The sequence below is a fragment of the Miscanthus floridulus genome, chromosome 17, assembly GCF_019320115.1.
Source record: "Miscanthus floridulus cultivar M001 chromosome 17, ASM1932011v1, whole genome shotgun sequence".
Classification (NCBI taxonomy): domain Eukaryota; kingdom Viridiplantae; phylum Streptophyta; class Magnoliopsida; order Poales; family Poaceae; genus Miscanthus; species Miscanthus floridulus.
The window spans coordinates 88,615,723-88,623,854 of record NC_089596.1 but is presented as its reverse complement, the minus strand read 5'-3'; the positions used below and the strand labels follow the sequence as shown (position 1 = coordinate 88,623,854).

The 8,132-nt window shown below is 41.4% G+C and overlaps 1 long non-coding RNA gene across 2 annotated transcripts; it reads right to left on the bottom strand.

The window, feature by feature from the left end:
- Nucleotides 1-5,315: 5,315 nt before the first annotated feature.
- On the bottom strand, nucleotides 5,316-7,001 carry LOC136518337 (uncharacterized). 2 transcript variants are annotated; one of them, XR_010774468.1, is made up of 4 exons: nucleotides 6,690-7,001; nucleotides 6,340-6,586; nucleotides 6,217-6,254; nucleotides 5,316-5,516 (listed from the first exon to the last, which is right to left on the bottom strand). It is a non-coding gene; the product is annotated as an uncharacterized lncRNA (long non-coding RNA). The 2 variants fall into 2 exon arrangements; XR_010774467.1 differs by having other exon boundaries at nucleotides 6,340-7,001.
- Nucleotides 7,002-8,132: the final 1,131 nt, after the last annotated feature.

Sequence of the window (8,132 nt, the reverse complement as noted above, 5' to 3'; positions counted from 1 at the left end):
CTGTTTACGTGCGCGCGGGTCAAGCAAGCGCTGTGCTGCCTGAGCAGAGCTGCGGTTAGATACGAAACAGTTCGGATGACCGAATCGACGGCGCGCTCGTGCGCGGTCCGCCACGTGGACCGGATCAACGGTCCCGGAGTGGAGGAGGGGGTCCGTTGTGATCTGGTGAATCAAGTGGGGGAGATATATGGGCATTTATCTGTCGTTTGATTTGATTGACCGTCGTCTCAAGACTACTGAGTATTTTTGGGATGAATCTCTGCGTAATAATAACATAAAATTTCGATGGTCTGTTTCCATGGGTTGCAATGGAATTATATTTGCTAGGGTTCTTTTGCGAGACCAGGAAGATACACAAGTATCCGATTTGTAAACGGAAATACTAGCACTCCTTGCATAAACGGCATTTCCACTGATAAGTACTCCGTGCAAGCACAAAAATGATTTACTCCATCCGCTCACAAAACAAGTGACTTTTTAGGTCACCTGGACTCCTGGAGTCTGCCATTGTAGATTTTAATTGGTACTCAAACATACCAACAATATGTAATATAGTTCTGTGAAACAACTTTAGGAAAAAAAAAAAGTCTAGTTGTATCACTTACGAACATTAAAACTCAATACGTAGGATCCTTATTTGAAGTCAAAATCTAAGGCCTTATTTCAATGGACTAGGACTGGATAATTTATAGGATTCAGACTTTGGTAAGTGAAGCTGCACCACAAAAAAGATTAAAAGGCGCTTCCTAACAATAATTCCTAGGATTACTATCGAAGGTTCAACAAAAGAAAGAAAAATAAGGGTAATGAGATCTACTTCCTCCATCCACAAATACAGTACAGGGGATAGAGGTGAATGGTGAGGTACGAGCTTAATCAAGTGCAGAAATATTTAAATTTACATATAACCCAAATGAAATTTACGTACCAACAGCCTTCATGTTTACATCAAAAGGGGCTTGTTCATCGTGGTAGGCAGCTTCATCATGTTCTACATGGAGGATGACAAATTAAAGGAGGAATAAACACTAAACAATTGCACAAAGATCATACTTCATCAATGGCGAAATGAAAGTTATTACCTTCATTCATGTTGAGATCAAAAGGTGCTTGGTCTTCATTCAAGGCTGCATTATGTTCTTGATCTTGGACAACATGGATTTGGCCTTCCCCAAACTCAGAGACAGAGGCATCTTCTCCAGCTTTTGCAGCAGAAGCTTGGTTTAGATCAGGTATTTCAGCTTCTTCATCTTCTTCAATTGGCGCTGAATTCAGATCTAAAGGGATGGCAAAGGTTAATTCTGTTTACCTCTGTCAAAAAAAAAGTTAATTTGTGCCTTTGCTTGACTTGTTTGTTGATTTCGGTTGCTGGTTACACTAGCTGTTTACACAGCAATGGAGGATACTATGTGAGAACAGGCGACAATAAGAATGTTTTGGCGATTGTGGTGATGGTTTTAATACAATTTTTGCATTGGCTCCAAACTGTATATTAGTGTCCCCAAATTATATAATGTTATTCATGGAGGACAAATATGGCAGGAATTTACGCTGGTGGGATTTTTTTTTGTTGGCACTAATCTCCTGCGGTACAATTTTATAAAAAAACTGCCATTTAAAGCATGCGTTACTCGATCGATCACCTGATCATAAATTCCAACGACCACAATAGATTACCAGCAGGCTTTAATTAATGAGTATATTTGTGGAGGGAGAAAGGTTTGGCGTGTTTATATTTTTGAGGATATCGTTTTCATGGCTGATCGTTATTGTTGTATTTTTCTATCAACTACTATCATTTCCGAAACTACTGGAATATCGGTGTCATATGTGTTTCAACAATATCATATCGATTTTTCTTAAAAAAACAATATCATATTGATTTCGTTTTCGAGAAAAAAAAAGTGAAAATAAAAGTGATTTGGCCTCTTAACGATAGTTTCCGATCATATTCATCCCTAAGTAAGCACCTGTATCTATTTTAAGATGTGTGGCCAAAGGGCCTAGCCCTGCAAGGCTGCAAGGCTGCAACGTGTACGAGGTGACAATGACATCATCCCGCGTAGCCCTCCTAGCCTCGCCTAATTGTCGAAATAGCACATGTAAGACTAGGGAGGACTCGTTTGGAGTAATAACCAAGTAAGGGCTTGTTCGTTTGATTTGGTTCTGTTCATATCCCAGAACCGTTCTAGGCTCGAATATAGTGGTTCCAGGTGTGTCACTCCAATCGGTTTGGTTCCGGAGGATAGGGAAGTCTTCGTTCCGGACCGCAGAAGAAGAAAGAGCATATCTCCATTCAGCCTTTTTTTTTTATTTCGGGACGCATCTAAGCGTATACACATTTCTAGTCTAATCTGACTTCAAATCAGACCGTATCGATCCAGACAAAACAGGCCGTGTTTCGGGCCGTTCCGGCCGAACCGAACGAGCCCTAAGTATAGGATGATCATGATGTACTTCTAGCTATGACGTATAAAGGGGACAAAAGCAAAACACTCTCAGGTCCAATTTGATTCTACAAAATCCATTGCCCCGTTCGCTTGTCTTAAAAATGGCTTGTTCGGCTTCTTTTTTCAGCCAGAACAGTGTTTTTCTCTCACAACAATTCAGCCGGAACAGTGTTTTTCAGCCAGTTTCAGACCAGCGAACGGGGCCCATATCAAAGCAAGGTCCTACCATGCTGCCAAGTTTTTCTACCCAATGTAGTCGTGTTACGTTTTTTTTCTTTCGGTTACCTTGGAATGAACACCTTGAACGATTCCCAGCCGGAACGATTGTTTAATTTGTATAACATTGATCAGCATGAATAATTCTCGACCTCTTTCCACACTAACCGAATAGGTCCTCAATTATTTTTGGCTCATGCATGGAAGTTTTAGTAGACTGGTACGGTAGTCTTTTTCTTCACCTTCGACGCTCGTGTGACCCCACACTTCAAAATATATAGGCCCCGTTCGCTGGTCTGAAACTTGGCTGAAACTGGCTGAAAAACACTGTTTCAGCTGAATTGTTGTGAGAGCAAAAAACATTGTTGCGGCTGAAAAAAGAAGCCGAACAAGCCGAATATGGGGTAAGCCGAACAGAGCCATAGACTGAGTCAACTGCAGTAAATCGCCTGATTGTAGCATGTATTTGATGCGGCACCTATGTCGTGAGAAAGTGCCCCTTTGGCAGGGCTTCCTGCCTACTCCGGCTCCCGCGCTATAGGGGCATTGTAGCCGGAGCAGGGGGAGTAAAAAAAAAACTTGCTCCACCGGCACTATGAGAAAAGGAGAGAGTAGAGAAAAAAGAGTTTTCGTGAATAGTGTATGAACAATAGTTGTGCCAGAGAAGCTGAAGGAAGCTCAACCAAAAGAGGCCAAAGCAACAACACCCTAGAGTGCATAAATACGTTTTAAAAAAGCAGAGCCATATCTTTAGCCAGTGTCTACAACGATCGAGACGAAAATACCTGGATGTATACGCATGCAGATTTGTAGATGGAATAAAAGTCTCGTCCGATCCAACACCAAAAGATTAGGTCACCAAATGAAAGATGCTTGTACTGTACTGTACTTGAGATGTATATTATGATACCGATTTATGAGCCCACAAAGACCACAAACAAAAACCATGGCGGTTTATTAGCAAGACAAGATGGCCCGGTGGAGCACGAAAACAAAAAGATTAACACGCGGTTATAGGCCTACCGCTACCGCCTACCGGTGTGTGTCCCATCTGCATGCATAATCCATCTACGTACCAACGTGATGCATGATGGTGAACATTTCTTCACGGTAAATTAACCTCTCCCGTGAAAGATTGCCTCACTTGCCATTCTCATCACGCCTATAGCTGCGAACTACTACAACCCAACAAGCATATATGCCAATGCACGCAAGCAATAATTCAGTTCGCAAGGCATATAAAAAGCTGATGAAACAAGGAACACGGAGCTAGCTTCTCTTCTTGCTCTTGAGGTGAAAAACAAGAACAGCCGCTGTACAACACTACGACCTCAAAAAAGAACATGATAAAACGTATGATGTGTGTTGAAAGCGACAAAAAGTAAAAGATAAGTGTGCAATGCGGATGGTCCTCACGCAATTTTTTTTTCTAATTTAGGCCCCGATTGGCCAGGCTCCTTTAGGCTCCGCGCTATAGTGTTGAAGGTGCCAGAGCCAGGGGAGCCATAAATCGTTCATTTTGTGTGGAGAGAGAAAAATGATTTATGTGAATAATGTATTACAGTTGTTGTTATAGGAGGAACATGAGAGTGGGGTGGGTGTGGGGGGGGGGGGGGGGGGGGGACTATGCTAAACAGAATGTTAATTCACGTAGGAGGTAGACGGTAAAGAAAAAAAACGAAGTTCTAGTTCAACTTCGACGATGCACGAGTCCATGGCAAAGTGGACGTGTTCTTTGTTTGTGTATTCTATTACTGGATGGATAAATTAAAATGGCGGCGGTTTGGTGAAAAGGTCACTATCTATTACTTTTTTTTTTTTTGTAGTAGATGGCACTACTACACAAACGTTTTGTAGGGGCGGCTGGTGAGCCTTTGTAGAGGCTGCTCGGCCAGCCGACCCTACCATACCGTCTCTATAAATCATGTATTTGTAGGGACGGTCTGAGAACTGCCCTTATAAATCGATTTGTAGGGGCGGCTAGTAACACACCAGCCGCCTCTACAAATCAATTTGTAAGGGCAGATCAGTCTAAAACCGCCCCTACAGCATATTTTTTCGTAAAAAAAAAATTTAAATTTACAATTTAAATTCGACCAGAATATATATATAGCTACTACCATGTAGCTGGCTACAAAATAACTTATTCTGTAACCGCTTTGAGTTACGATAATTACTATGTTAATTTACAAGATTATAGTAACTCTTTAATAAGTGGTTTAGTGTAACGTTATGGTAAATATCCACATGTGTTATAGTAACCCAGCTATCGTAAATATGTGTTGACATTATCGTATATTAGTATATAAAATTATCATAAATGGAAGTGGCTACAGAATAACTTATTTTATAGCTGGCTACTGAATATACTCTCCCTATATATAACAAAATAAGTTATTCTGTAGCCACCTCAATTTACGATAATTTTATATACTAATTTATGATAATATCAATACATATTTATGATAGTTAGGTTACTATAACACATGAGGAATATTTACCATAACGTTATAGTAAACCACTTAGTAAGGAGTTACTATAATCTTATAAATTAATATAGTAATTATCGTAACTCAAAGTAGCTACAGAATAAGTTAATATATATAAACTAGAGCATCTAACGTTATATATAATTCAAATATAAAAACAAGCACAAGAGCATTATATAAACTAGCATTACAAGTCTAATTCACAAGAATATATGCAATCCATCATTAAATAGACATAATTCACAAGTCTAATTCGTTCCACAAGTCCAAACCGTCCTACAAGGTAAGACCAATGTCAAATTCATATAGCTAGAGCATCTAATGTAAAAGTCGCCTATCATTCTTTGCGGGTTCAGGTGCCCTGTAAAAGATTTCCATATCAGTCATGATAGAGGCAATAAGTTTTAACTAAAAAAGATAGAGAATATAGTTGTGAATATAAACATTAGATTACACAAACCACATGTTGTTGATCTGTCTCTAGCACAATGCACATGCAGACCTATATTCAGACGCTAAAGACCGTAAGCAAAGAATGCATACGGACTGTGTCTACTCTACCACAAGTACAAAAATAATCTAGCCAAGCACTATGTATACACGCATATGCACCATTCTGAATTGTTTGACCAAATAAAATAGAAAGCATGCAGTTGTCTATATAAAGCCGCTGATCAAAACGGCCCTCATACTAGGGAGTTTGTGTTTCACTCTTATGGATGTATGCAGTAGCAGCAAAATAAGTAATATTATTCCTAGTATTACTATCAGTTCCAGCTTCCTATCTTTCAACCAACGTTTTCAAAGAAAAATGAAATAATGCTTTCTGATTCTCACATCAAACCACAAAAATTGTAATTACAAGATATAAACAGACATTTTAATGCTATCTGATACTGTTTGCTTGCCTTGTTGTATATTGATACTGTTTTATTACTAGCTAGTAGATAACACGGCTACCAACTGTTCGGCACATAAAAAACAGAAGTTATCACTAATCACTCATCATACATCTTCTAATTTTTCTCAAATAATATCACTAATTTGAGGCCTGTACTCACCAATTTAAGGCCTCACGGAGATTACTGCCCTGTGTGCCCTGCAAGCCAGAGAAAGCACGTGAACTGCGACATACAGAGATACGAAATACAGAGATACGAAGGGAGGGAGGCCAGCATCGTTACTTGTGGTGATGGTGGAAGGTGCAGTGCCTGCGAGGGAGGTGGCGGCCTGCGCCACGGCGGGGTCCTCCGCCGCCGCCGCGAGCAGATGGGAGAGATGGTCCCATAAGGATTTGGCAGCCGCGAGCATCTCCTCAGCAGCCAAGACCACAGCACTTACCCAATCTCGTCCTCCAGGTCTCGCCGCAGACGTACCTGATCTGCTAAGCACCAGAGTCTCGAAGGAGATGGACCGAAGGAGATCCGTGCCCTCCTCAACAGAGATAAGTAGACAAGGTGAGCACGATGGAGAATATCGGCGTCGTGAGCATGGCCAAAGGGATCTAGGCGGAGGTATGAGTACGAGTACTAACCTATAACGAAGGGATTTGCTTGCTCCACAAATCCATTCACTATGGATGCCCCTCCACGGCTGGGCAGAGGAAGGCTAGCGCGCGCGCACGCGGAGGCTGAGGCGGATCCGCTGGAGGGGCCTGAGTGCCGGATCTGGTGGAGGGGCGCTTATGGCCTCCGCTGGATCGGTCGTGCTTCGCAGGGCTGCCACCACCTAGGGTTGCGCGCCGCCGCCTCCATCCGCCTGGGGCTGCGCGTCACTCCTCCGTCCGCCATGCGTCGGAGACAAGCAGGAGCTCGCACCAACAGAGTTCGGGTGGTGGGTGAAAGGACATAGATGCCGTGGCAGGTGAATAGCGCCTTGTTTAGATGCCACCAAAATTCCAAGTTTTTTCACTCTCTTTCTATCACATCAATTTTTAGCCGTTTGTATGGAGTATTAAATGTAGGTAAAAAAATAACTAATTACACAGTTTAGTTGGAAATCACGAGATGAATCTTTTGAGCCTAGTTGGTCCACGATTGGATAATATTTGTCAAATAAGACGAAAATGATACTATTCATCAGTTTGAAATTTTTTCAGCATCTAAACGAGGCCTAGGTGTTTGTGAAAACTAACGTCTTTAAATACGAAAACAATTACTAAAGGAAATGAAAACTCCAAATAAAAAGTAGTATTACCCCTCACAAATTAGTCATAGAGTATACAAAGTATAAAGAATATATCTAAAACCTATAACCCTGCAACACAAAGTTAGAACAGAGAATGAATATATTCAGCGTAGCCAGGAAATACCGGACGTGTCCGGTATGCACGTGTTCAGCAGAACAGCATGACACAGCGATCAATACCGGACGTGTCCGATATACGCGGTTTCAGTAGAACCGCCATAAACTTGCTTCTTTTGATTTCTAACTTCAAATCAAATTACAGGTACCTACTAGATATGACAATATACATAGATAACCTGCACAAAAGCAAGAGCAACACAAATATCGAATGAAATACGAATTAAGACACGATATTTGTTTTACCGAAGTTCAGGATTCGTTCGAGTCCTACTCTCCATTGAGGAGGGCTGTGGGCAACCCAGCGAAGGTCAGCCCTAGAGGATACCACGAATGTCACTCTAGCCGAAGTCTTTTTCAACTCATTTTTCTCCTTCCACTAGTTGATTCCGAGGCGGCGGAATCGACCGTTACAAACTTTTCGAGGCACACCACAATCTCTCGGGTGTTCTCCGACGACGCCTAACCGTCTAGGACCGAAGAGTCCAAGAGTAACAAATATGAATCACGAAATAGACAATATGCACAAGTGCTCAAGTGGTGGCTTGCTCTCTTTTTTAAACTCTCTCTTAATCCATAAATGGATTTTGCTATTTGAATCACACACTCACTAAGAGAGGGTTTGTAAGAGTTGGCAAGGCTAAAAAACAGTGTATAGAAACCAGTAGAATCA